We start from the raw sequence: 13,864 nt of genomic DNA on the forward strand, positions 1-13,864 counted from the left end.
GACCTTATAGATAGCTTGATACAAGTGTTCCAAATTGTCAGAAATTTCGAGATACCTGTAAACTTAATAAGGTTGTCTAGGACTTACTAATCCCTGGCTGTTCTACCTCCATAAGTAAAATAAATATCTAACTTCTTTAAGTAAAACCTCGAAAAGAAATTCAATTACATTTTTTCATGAAACATCAATATTTGTATAGTCTGTTATGTAAACTGTAAAACATTCGTAGGAATTGATAGTAATTTTTACAATAAAAGAATAAAGAACTATCAAGTTCAAATTTCATCCTTCCTACCCACCACTGTAAAGTAATCTTATCACAAATGAAATCCTTTTATGGTGATAAAGATGGGGTGATGGACAGAAGTGGGGTCCCCATAAGTGAAGGAAAGCAAAACAGCAACAGAAGAGGTCAGTATCTAATCTAGGATTCAATTTTATATTGTTCACTACAATGAGGTAACTTAATTTGGCCATCAGGCAATTAAAGGGAACTCGTAATCAGGAGCCCTTTCTCTGGCTCCCTCATGTCCCTAAATGGAACAGTTTACGGGGATTTGCATTATGTGAAACTTTTAACCTATGCACAGGTTAGATATCTATCTACCAGGTGTCTGACTGTGTGGTTGTGGGGACTCCACTGATTACAAAGATGTAGGTGTAGTTTTATTAAAACTGTTTGGAACTGTTTGTGAAGATATTTTAAAATAATAGAAGTTGCCATGTCTTTCCACACATATATACGCAAGCACTAAATTCATTTATAGTGTCTTGCAAGCATTAATGAACAACACAGAACCAGGAATTGTGTAAAAAACATTTTAGTTCCCGAGCGGTCATTTTAAGGTCTAACGATACATGATACAGAGCACATCTTACAAATAGGAAGAAGAAGAATGGTAATCCTTTCATTTCCCTCCACTTCTTGAGCCCAACCCCTGATCACGACAAACGTAAAAGGAACAACTATTCAAGTGACCAAGAGACCAGGTAACTAAAATACCTGTGATGTGAGAGATTTACACAAATAGCCAGACAAGAATGATTATAAAACATGTCCCTTTACCTCTTCCTCTATCTTTACCTTACAGAGTAAATTCCAGTAAAAACCAAGAAAATCTTAATTTGCTTTTTTACATACCACCAATTAAACTTTAGTAGTTAACATCTACTTGAATACCCAGTTTACAGCATAAATGTGTCCCTTAGAATATAAAGCAAACATGGTTTTACAACTTTTACCTCAGGGAGACGTTAAAGTAACAGTGCTGTAACAATTACCGGTATGTTGAGATTTAAGAACAACGGCCATGGCATTTAACCTGCCGGCAGTGCCTGAAAGTTGGCGTCATCTTTAAGGCACAGTGTCAGCCTATGCATGTGCATAGGCTGACACTGCTAATACCCTGCAATACATCAGTAATGCAGAGTATTATTATGAACAAGCAATCAGATTACTGCTTGTTCATGTCCCATAGTGGAAATAATTAAAAAAAAAAAGTTTTTCAATAAAAAATAAAGTAATAAATCAATAAAAAAAGGGCCATAATCCTTATTACATATAAAGAGATATATAATGCTAAAAAAAGTCTAAATCATAACACAAACCCCACATGCATAGTATCACCACATCCGTAACAACCCATAGAATAAAAGTAAATAATTATTGAACCTGCACGATGAACGCCGTTAATAAAAAAATTATGATTTTTACATATTGAATCCCACAAAAAATGCAATAAAAAGTGATCAAAAAAACATATGTACTCCAGAATGATACTGTTGCAAAGTAAAACATGTCCCGCAAAAAGTAAGCCATCAACCAGCTCCATAGCCAAAAAATTAGAAATGTTATTCCACTTAGAAGACGGCAATGCAAAAATGATAATATTACCTCACATTTAATTTGGCAAATTTAGTAAAACGAAAAAAAAAATATTCAAAGTATGGTATCCCCATAATTGTATCGACCTGTACAATAAAGATAACATGATTATTAGGCTATACGGCTATACACTTTATTGACCTAATATGTAAATTTCGTTATGCGGCTACTGGGGCGTGGAGTTAGGGTAGCTGCGCGCCCTCGTCCGTCATGATGGCGTTCTGCGCATGCGCAGAACGCAGGCCGACGGCTGAGCAGTCCCAGCTCCGAGGCCGGAGCTACTGCGCATGCGCAGTAGCCGGCTTGTCGGATGAGGGCGCGCAGCTACGAGGAGCTGTGCGCCGCATGCAACAGGGTAGGAGGAGTAATGTGGCTACTGTGGCGTGGAGTAGCCGCGCTGTGTAGCCTCGTGCCGGCTACTCCACGCCCCAGTAGCCGCATAACGAAATTTACATATTAGGTCAATAAAGTGTACCAAAAGTTAGTGGGGACGTGAGGATTAGCTCTAAAAAGAGCTATCCTCACATCCCTTACATCCACCTACCACTTGATCTACCTTTATAGGTAGATTCGTGGTGGTAGGTTCTCTTTAAGGAGTTAACAATGCTCTTTTGTGTAGCTATCGCTTTTACATATGTTATGTTATTATGTACACTGCTGATTGTCACACATGCTAAGCAGCATGTCTCTACCCTCCATGCTCTAGCATATTCAGGAGTCAATATTACGCATGATTGTGCAGACACTATTCACTATGTAATGGCTGCAGCAGGGCCCCCTTCTCTGAGCTCCTGCATGGCACCTGCTCTGTGACACAGGCAGTACAATAATGCCATTTAGACATCATAGTTGGAGCAAGACTGAATGTGTGATAAAATAAAATTCTAGGTTTTAAAAGTATAATATAAAGCTAATAGTTAGTAGAAAGATATACCAGGACCAAACGCAGTCAATCTTAATAAAATATCATGTATTTCCTACACAGCCATGACAAAACAAACAAAATGTAGTATGTATTGTTATGTTGTATAACTAAAATACAACAGAGGGATGCATGTCTATTTGTTCATAAAATACAACATAGAGATTGAGAGTCATATATATATATATATATAATCATATAGACAGCAGATAAAAACCATAGTAGATGTAGTGAGGGGCAGACTTATGTTTACATATATCAATATTGTGTCCTCATGTAGATATGCTCCAGATTGTTATGTACTTCAAGTGCATTTATGTTTATACACAGAGTGGAGTGTTGTTAGCTGCAAAAATGTATACAGTGAATATCCACATTCATAAATGGCAATAATTTACAACACATTTTCTGTATATTGCATCAAATTCTATCAAAGTCAAATGTTTAAACATCTGTGCCACTGCACTAAGAGCACAAAAAGCTTTTGTCACATAGGAGTTAATTTTTAATGAGCAAACAATAAAATTGAAGAAATTCACCTTCACTCAGTATGCTAACTACAGTGTATAGAGATCAACATATTTCATATAGCTAAAGCACTGCTAATTGAGCACAATGCGGTGCACACATTTCCACATCAATGGGCACACTAGTTATCTCAATATGTTCTCACATTGTGAATGTCAAATAAAAGAAACCGTCATTACAAGGCCCTTTCATGCTCGTAATCAACCCAAATAATTCCCTTCATCAAAGTATTCAACCCATCCATTCAAATCACATCCCCGCACACAAGTGAATCTGACAACCTTACAGAAATAAGAATTGGTTTTAAATGTCTCAATGCAAGAACTTATTGGTTGATTGATTGGCAAAGGGGTACATTTAATAGGTACACAGTAGATGATGCAAGGATATAAAAGTACTTTAGCATATCTTACAATTCAAGGTCCACAGCAGGAGTTCACTTGTCAGGGGCTCATCTCCAACGGTCAGGAGACAACACTCTAGATGCACCAACGCGTTGTCCGAGCATCTCCGGTCTGATGAGGTAATGCAGCTAACTGTGATTAGTGTGGATGCGTACAGTTAGCGGCTTAAAGCTTCCACACACATTTCAAAGCTCTGAATACTGATGGAGACAATTTCCCGTAGCAACAAAGTAACTGCAGTGCATCAGGCAGAACAGAAGTGACAAGCTTCATGTTTATCAGATCCGAAAATGAACGCTCAGGAAAATGTTTCTGCATATAGTTCAAGTGCTGCCAGTAGCTGTTATTTGTTAAATATTTACTTTGCATCCTTTTAAAACTAAGTAATCTACAGTAGCTGTCTCCTGCAGCAGAGCGGCGGTATAATTGCCTTGCCCTCCCTTATGTGTTTGACCTAGTAAAATATGCTTTTATTCAACTAATCTGGATGTGACGCGCAGCATTTACAATTTCACAACAGCATCTACTGGAAATAAGAGGACAATATCATTGTTGGATTGTGTGCAATTCAAGAGCATTTTACAGTGTGTTGCAAACAATGAAACAGCTTTTTGGATAGGTGTCTCTCATCCTCAATATTTGACAAATTCCATATTTCTCTTAATTTAAAATTAACTCATCCAAATCTATTGCCCTTAACATTATGGGGGAAAATTTATTATGACTGTTGTATTGAATGCTCTGGCATTTATAATGTGCAGTACGCAACCAGAATTAAATCACAGACCGGTTATAGTTGGGGAAGATTTTTAGATGAAATCTCTGCAGGTTTTCATGTAGAGACTATAATAAATATGGCGGCCCAGGGTGTCCACACCCCTGCCCACTCCATTCTCCGCACATTCACATCCAAACTGGAATGCGGGCGTAAAACTAACAAAAATGTTGTTTATGGGGCCTGCCAGAAACACTGATGGAGGAGGCAACTAGATACTACAGCAAATTTGTCCTCCACATAGCAGGGGTCAACATTTATCAAATACTTGAGTACTTCAAGTATGTTTGACACATTTTGTGAATCTTAACCTAGACTTATATAGTTATATGTACATCACACTGACCTGCATGCTAATTTTTAAGCCATACAATTAAATAAAATTAAAGAATGGTTTAAGAATACAGAAATAAACAATGGGGAGATTTATCACATTAGACCTTTACAGAGTACGAGTAGACCAGTTTCCTGCTGCACCAGAGCACTGTGTAAGATGCCTGATGATAAAAATTAGAGTAATGTAAGACTGTTGAGTTACACTTTGCACCATCTATTAGCTCGTTCAATATGCCAAATTAATCCATTTTTTGGTGAACCAACTTTTTTCATGCAAGTCAAAAAAGTGCCTAAACATGCATTTCAGTCAGTTTTTCAGCCACAGAGAGCTTGATAAAACTTCTCCTTTAATACCTTAATTGAAGAGGGAAACTCTCTCACTCAAATGAAATGTAACACTGGGATCAATGATTGTAAACCAAGAAGCCCCTCAAATTTGCATATTTTTTAATGCCTTTATTTTGTTTAAACACAGGCATAAGAAGCTAAGAAAAGAGCAGATCCTGTCAGAGTGGGAACACACCAGCTTGTAAGTGTGGTTGGTTTACAATCTTAGATCCTGGTGATAGATTTCCTTTAAGTGAGAGAGTTTCTCTCTTCAATCAAGATATATAGGGAGAGTTTTATCAAAGATTGTAAACCAAGTACACTTATGGTGTATGCCTACTCTGACAGATCTGCTTTACTTTTAGCTTCTTATGACCTTGATTATACAAAAAAGGCTTTAAAAATGTATGAAATTAGCCTGAAGGGCACAAGGCCCCATAGCAGTTAAGTGTGGAAGTGCTCTTGGTTTACAATCCTCCTGGTTGAAGATTTCCTTTAAGTTCTGTTTCCCCAACGCAAACAGACTATCCTTAAACTGAATTTAAACTACTTTGCTTGGCCCCTTGTAAATTGAAAAGGGGCACTAACGACTCTATCATTAAACTTTATCAATAGCCTAGACATGATACAAGGCATTTCACATTTACACATACATTCTCTAAACTAGTAGTCAAATAACAAAGTCTTTCACCTCCTAACATTTCACAACGTGTTGTACAATGATGGGATGATATAAATGTAACTAGATCTTCTCATATATTATTTTTCGTATTTTTATGTAAATCCATCGATAAAGATATAGGGGTAATTTACTAAGGGCCCGATTTGCGTTATCCCGACATGTTACCCGAATATTTCCGATTTGCGCCGATTTCCCCTGGGATTTTCACGTACGCGATCGGCTTGTGCCGCATCGGTGCTGGCATGCACACGATGGAAATCAGGGGGCGTGGCCGAACAAAAACCCGACGGATTCGGAAAAACCGCCGCATTTAAAAAAAAAAAGTGTTGCGGGACTCGCGCTTACCGTCACTAGGAATAAGCCGGTGAACTTGAGTGCATTTCGGCAGGCCTCGGGGAACTTCAGCGCAGCAGCGCCAACGAATCCACTGCAGAGAACGCGCCGTTGGATCGCAAATGGACCGGGTAAGTAAATCTGCCCCATAGTGTAGAAACGCCCGGGTTTGTAACCACATAATATGATTTATGCTTAATATCGATACCAATTTATACAAGATCAATATACACTTGTCATAAAACTGACATAATTTATTACATATCTTATAGAAAATGACAGTTAGATGAAAGTGAGTATACCTGAACTGCTATGGCTATTCTAGCTCTGATGGCCACATTTAAAAATATAAAAAGGACTTTCCAAGTTAGGATATGGCAGCCCAAATCTGAATATGTAATGATCAGCTGTCTTTTGTTTTTCATTTTTGTGCGAGACAGTATAGAAAATAAAAGTCGTTAATTCCAACACATGCAGACAAGAAAAGACGGAGTATCTGAATTATAAAGATATATTAGTATACAAAACATCTTAATACCCGTTCACATTGCTTTCATGGGTTTTTGTCCACATTGTGAAAATGAAGCCAAAATAACAAAGACATAACGTCTCCTTCTCTTCCCTTCTCTAATGAAATATTATCATGCCTGGCAGAAATCCAGCTGAAAACTTCCCAAGTGTAAATGAAGACAGAATCGGAACAATTGCTATTTCTCCCCATGGCTCCATCTTTCCAATGTGCCAGTACTTGGTTTAACAGCATGTTTTATTGGAAAGCAGAGCAAGATAACTTGCATTCCCCTATGCAATTCAGATAGATTTCTTTTTCACATGCTATACAAAAGAAATTGGCATGTGTCAATGTCTAACAAAATGCTGAGAGCAGAGGACACCTTGTGTGTAAGAAATGTATGGCTTAAACAGGGAAATATCATTCAGCTTGAGTTATGTATAGCACTAAGTGTAAAAGTTTTACATTTCTAGGAGTTATCCAATTTGAGGTTCATACTGTAACCTTATTTATTATTATACATATAAACATAATACATATTATTACTATAAACAAACCAACATATAAAAGGATGTAAATCATACACATACAACTATACACAATGTTTTTTCAATAGGTCCACAATATATCTATACTATTAGCGGTAAATTAACCTAAGGTAAGTTGTTGAACCATCTTGGCACACTGCCTGACTGCCTGATCGCCTAATCTTATCTCAGCTCCACCATATACACAGACCTGAAGAAGCACTCAACTTGAAGTGCGAAACGTGTAGTCTGTGTTGTGCACCATTTTTATCTTCCCAATAAACAGACACCATTTTGAAAATATTTTGGATCAGTGCCATTTCTAATACCTCCATTTTACACTCCTTGGGGTACCTCAGCGACTTACTCTAGGTTAATTTATCGCTACTACACATCCCTGAGGCCACATACAGCACAGGGAAAAGGATGAGGCTGCGATCACACAGGATGTATTTCAGAGTTGTGCCTGTTATTAAGCACAACTCAAGAAGGTTAGTATTCCTTGATTTCTAACTTCCTCAATTTACAAAGGTAATTGTGCACTAGGTAGCGCTTTTTTCTCTGTCTTTTTATTTTTCAGCATACTCCTATCTATACTATTAAGGAGAAGTGCTATACAATGCCGGTTCTTCCAAATAGTATCTATACTATTAAGGAGAAGTGTTAGACAATACTGGTACTCCAATAGTACTCTAATATACATTGGCCACATAACAGCTCCATGCATAAAATAATAAAATAACCAATGCAATAATACTGGTCTAATATTTACATTAATGGTAAGGCCCAATGTGTACGCATGCTGGCATCTGTCGCAAACCATGTCAATTGTGTCATAATACACAAAGCATTACAACTATAGTGCCTGAGTGTAAACCTCCCTAGGTGTACACCAGCAAAAAATTGCAATTTAGTAGGTAAATGGAAGAGGTGTAAGAGGAAAATAGGCAGGTTAAAAAATATCTTTTTATTTACACAGATGCTTGTCTATTGGTTTAATAGAGTGTAAGCTCTTGCAAGCAGGGCCCTCACTTCTATTGTTCCATATGACGGTGTTATTACTCTGTACTGTCTTATTTTATTTGTACATGTCCCCTATATTTTGTAAAGTGGTACAGAACATGATGCCCCTATATAAAAATTATTACGGTACTATTAATTAAAAAAATAAATAAATAATAAAAAAGAATAAAAATAAAACAACTGATTGGGTGAGGGTTGGAAGAGAAAACCTTCAGTGTGCCAACTGACCCTATTTTTGTTTTTTACATTAGATATGTATTGGGAATTATTTATTAATAAGTGCATTTACACTTCAGGGACAGTCCTTTATTATTCAGTGTTTAATCACAATACAAGTAGGAATGTTGTGTAACCAATGTGTGCTGTGTATAGAGCCAGACCAGTGCACCTATTACCTCTATTATTCCTGGTTGTATAGGCTACTGTGGCATACACAACGACCCGGCACACACTCTAGTTTAATTGTTGCACACGAGTGTGTTGCTGACACTAGGGTGGACAGACGACAGGGCTTTCACTTTTAATGTACTGTATATAGACACAAAAAGTAAAATGTTATGTCAAATAATGCATAGGGTACGCTATTAAGCATGTACTGTATAAGCAAGTTTCACTAATACCTGATTTTTAAGTGACCTTATTAGACATCGGTAAACAATTGGACATATATTATCACATTAAAAAGGTAAGACTTGAAACGATTTGTGAGATCATTGTGCTGAGTGCCAGAACAGTGATTCACACGTTCTTTACACTTATAATTAAATAGCAGTTGTTGGCTGCTAAAGAGCTCAGGTTCCTCTGGATTTAATACCTTTTGTTGAGTCCCATCATTCACAACCAGAAACCTCTGAAAAGCTGGATGCGCTTACAAATTATGCTTATTGAAAGTGCTAGGTCTCTTATGTCACAAATCAACTCATCGTGAAATCAGTCATGGGACCCAGGTTGCTGCTGATGAGCAATAACAATTTAGCTCTGGTCTTCATAACCCGACATATTGTAATTTATTATACAGTAAGATGAATGTTCTATTCATTGGTTTCACCAAAGAAATAAAATTTTACTTCTCAAGTACAAAGCATAAAAAAGTACCTTGAAAAGCTTTAAGGAATGATAGAATGCTGCACTAGAATATAAATGCACCATCTCAACTAGCTCTGATACTGTAGATACTGTAAACCCTTTTTTCAGTGCAAGTCTTTTGCTTTTCCATTGTTTAATAGCATCATTGCACAGTACATATTTCTCATTTACTAATTTCTTTCAACTATTTCTAAGAAGAAAGAGAAAAAAAATATTCTGCCATCTATACTGTAACTGATGGCCTAAGCAACATGGTATACACACACTATATATATATATATATATATATATATATATATATATATATATATATATATATATATATAATTTTGTAAATTTATTTTTCAAATTAAAACTGTAAAATTGTTTTGAATCACAGCCTTCCATGACCTTTTTGTCAGCAGAATTATATAAAGTTTTTTTTTTTTTGCGGGAAGACCTAGCTTTATTGGTGGCAATAAAGCCTTTTGATCACATTTTATAACTTTTTTAGACATTCTTGAACTATTTAGTTTTTGGGGGAAAATATATTTTTTTTACTTTTTAATTTCATTTATTTAAAAAAACATTATGTACTACTAAGTAATCTTTTTTAACTAAAGGGACTTACTCGAGGGTGCTGTACTGGTGATCCTGGAACATATCTTGAAACCAACTTTATACGAAATGAGGGTTTGGCGCTCTGGATAAGTCACAGATCTGGATAAGTCACAGAGCTATCCCAGCTTATAATTAGGTGTGCCTCTTGCTCCTGCGCCTCCGACAGTTGGTGACATCACCCGCCTCTAGGCACTTCTTGCACATGTGCGTTGTGTTCTTCTCGTGTAGTCGGCTGTTCCAACACCAAGCTCTGTTGTCCATGCAGCCGCTTCCAGGTTCTTGCACAGTTGCAGTGAGGAACACCACATACGCAAGAAGAGAGCCAGGTGATGTTGATTATCATATAAATTGATTTTTGCAAAAAGTAAAGGGTTTTTGAGTCTAGTAAAGATAGGATCACCAAAACAGCGCCCACCAGTTAGTCCCTTTAGTTCATTTACATGCTACCCTTGGTGTTCTCCTAGGGGTCATTCATATGCACATGCCTACATATAACATTTAACTACTACATTTCTACTCATATAGTCCAATGCATTATGCTGTGACAGACAGGCATTCTATTTTACAGCCACATCCTAATAAGCATATAGAATGGTAGATCTTAGGGGTCTTAAAACCGCTCTTGTCTACTCTGTACATACATCATTACCCTGATATGAAATTGTCAAGGCTGCAGATTCCAAAAACATAAGCTCCTCCCTCTGAAACCATTTATATGTGCATGTTTTCCCTGGTTTCAATATCTTGTGTGAAAAACCTTTTATTAAATTCATACCATATTCTCTGAACATTAAGCTGCTTTTATTCATTTCTTTTGGGAAGCTGAAACTGCAAAAAAAATATCAATTTGGGCACATATTTATTTTAGATCACCATTTACAGATTCAGCAACACTTAATATAAATAAAAAACAATAACAAAAACATATTTGTTGTAGCGAACTGTGGATGACTAAAAAAATGTTGCAAACCCAGCATAAAGATCAGGAACATAAATTGCTGTATAAAGTTCCTGGGGATTGGTTAGACAAAATCTGCAGAAAACTTTTTAGAATGTGCCTGAACACAATTTCTGCCTGTGGATTTCAATAAGAATGCTATTTACAGAGAGAGAATAAATGGGATTTTGCTTAAATAATAGCTGCTACTTAGCTTAAAGTTTTAAAGTTTAAAACAAGCATTCACTTGAGGTAACTGTTTGCAACAAGTTGGTGTTTACGCCTGTTGTGCATTATCTTTAGAAGCGGTTCCCTTCTGGGACAAGAAAGCTCATAGTGTGCGGCCGTATAGTGGTCTGAGGACTGACGCATGACCTTTAATCCTTTAACCTCTACAGCAGTACTGGCAGTATTCATACATCTAACATACATAAGACAAACTTTGAATATGAGTAGAGATGAGCGAACATACTCGTCCGAGCTTGATGCTCGATCGAGCATTAGCGTACTCGTAACTGCTCGTTGCTCGGACGAATACTTCGCCCGCTCGAGAAAATGGCAGCTCCCGCCGTTTTGCTTTTTGGCGGCCAGAAACAGAGCCAATCACAAGCCAGGAGACTCTGCACTCCACCCAGCATGACGTGGTACCCTTACACGTCGATAGCAGTGGTTGGCTGGCCAGATCAGGTGACCCTGGGATAGACTAGCCGCTGCCCGCGCTGCTCCGATCATTCTGTGTCTGGATGCCGCTAGGGAGAGAGCTGCTGCTGGTTAGGGAAAGCGATAGGGTGTTCTATTAGAATAGTGTTAGGCAGGAGTGATTCAACAAGAACCCAACAGCCCTTCTTAGGGCTACAATAACGTTATACTTTTTTTTTTATTTGCTTGTGGCTGGGCTTGCTGGCACTAGTAGTGCAGCTAGTACCATATTGTGAGGAATTTGCAGGGGGACTTGCTACCGTTGTGTTTAGCTCTTAGTGACACACATATCCACCTCAAACACCAAAGTGGGAAAATTTATTAGGGGTTTGATTTCAATTAGGCACAGTCTGCCAGTTTCTTTTTATTTTACGTTTATTTTTTTAATAACTCAGTGTCATCTCATCTTGCATAGTAGTGTGCTTTCATACTTGGCTAGAAAATAGCCATAGGAGAATCCAAACGGCTTACTTACGCCTACAGTAGCATTATATATATTTGATTTCTGGTTGATCTGCTGGTGGCTGTCCTTGCTGCAGTGCATCTACTAGCAAATTGTGAGCAATTTGGAGTGAGACTTGCGACCGCTGTGTTTTGCGCTTAGTGACGCATATATCCATCGCAAAGACCGAAGTGGGAAAATTTATTAGGGCCCGGGGTTGTATTTCAATTAGGCACAGTCTGCCATTTCCTTTTTTATTTTACGTTTATTTTTTTCATAACTCAGCGTCATCTCATCTGGCATAGTAGTGTGCTTTCATACTTGGCTAGAAAATAGCCATAGGAGAATCCAAACGGCTTACTTACGCCTACAGTAGCGTTATATATATTTGATTTCTGGTTGATCTGCTGGTGGCTGTACTTGCTGCAGTGCATCTACTAGCAAATTGTGAGCAATTTGGAGTGAGACTTGCAACCACTGTGTTTTGCGCTTAGTGACGCACATATCCATCGCAAAGACCGAAGTGGGAAAATTTATTAGGGCCCGGGGTTGTATTTCAATTAGGCACAGTCTGCCATTTCCTTTTTTATTTTACGTTTATTTTTTTCATAACTCAGCGTCATCTCATCTGGCATAGCAGTGTGCTTTCATACTTGGCTAGAAAATAGCCATAGCAATAGGATAGCATCGTTTGGTTTTAAAAACTAAAAAACACAAAAAAAAACAAAAAAAAAACAAAAAAAAGTTAAAAAAAAAATTCAAGTTATAACTCTCATTTTCAAAATGTTTAACCCGAGGGTTAGGGGTAGAGGACGAGGGCGGGGACGTGGGCGTCCAACTACTGCAGGGGTCAGAGGCCGTGGTCCTGGGCGGGGTGAGACACCACCTGCTTATGAGGGAGCAGGGGAACGCCGCAGAGCTACACTCCCTAGGTTCATGTCTGAAGTTACTGGGACTCGTGGTAGAGCACTGTTGAGGCCAGAACAGTGCGAACAGGTGATGTCGTGGATTGCCGACAATGCTTCGAGCAATTTGTCCACCAGTCAGTCTTCCACGCAGTCCACCCATGTCACCGAAATCGGCACTCCTCCAGCTCCTGCACCTCAGCCTCCTTCCCCCCAGTCTGCCCCCTCCCAGGAAAATTTGGCATTTGAACCAGCATACTCTGAGGAACTGTTTTCTGGACCCTTCCCACAGTCACAAACCACTTGTCCGGTTGCTGCTGAGCAATTTTCCGATGCCCAGGTTTTCCACCAGTCGCAGTCTGTGGGTGATGATGACCTTCTTGACGTAGTGGAAGAGGTGTCCGACGATGAGGAGACACGGTTGTCAGACAGTGGGGAAGTTGTTGTCAGGGCAGGAAGTCCGAGGGGGGAGCAGACTGAGGGATCGGAGGATGATGAGGTGACAGACCCAAGCTGGGTTGATAGGCCGGGTGAACACAGTGCTTCTGAGACGGAGGAGAGTCCTCGACCAGAACAGGTTGGAAGAGGCAGTGGTGGGGCCAGAAGGAGAGGCAGGGCCAGAGCAGGTGCATCAGCGCCAAATGTGTCACGTAGTGAAGCTCCCGTGGCGAGGGCTCCCGCGGCGAGGGCTAGATTTTCAGAAGTCTGGAGGTTCTTTAAGGAAACACCGGATGACCGACGGACTGTGGTGTGCAACCTTTGCCAAACCAGGATCAGCAGGGGTTCCACCACTACTAGCTTAACTACCACCAGTATGCGCAGGCATATGAATGCTAAACACCCCACTCAGTGGCACCAAGCCCGTTCACCTCCGGCCGTGCACACCACTGCTCCTTCCCCTGTTTCAGCTGATAGTCAGACCCCTGCCCAGGACCCTGGCAC

The 13,864-nt window shown here is 38.9% G+C and overlaps 1 protein-coding gene across 10 annotated transcripts in view; it reads right to left on the reverse strand.

The window, feature by feature from the left end:
* MAGI2 (membrane associated guanylate kinase, WW and PDZ domain containing 2) overlaps window positions 1-13,864 on the reverse strand; it is a 546,118-nt gene that overhangs the window by 102,075 nt on the left and 430,179 nt on the right. The gene's annotated exons all lie outside the window — the stretch shown is intronic.

Source organism: Engystomops pustulosus, chromosome 4, assembly GCF_040894005.1.
Source record: "Engystomops pustulosus chromosome 4, aEngPut4.maternal, whole genome shotgun sequence".
Lineage (NCBI taxonomy): Eukaryota > Metazoa > Chordata > Amphibia > Anura > Leptodactylidae > Engystomops > Engystomops pustulosus.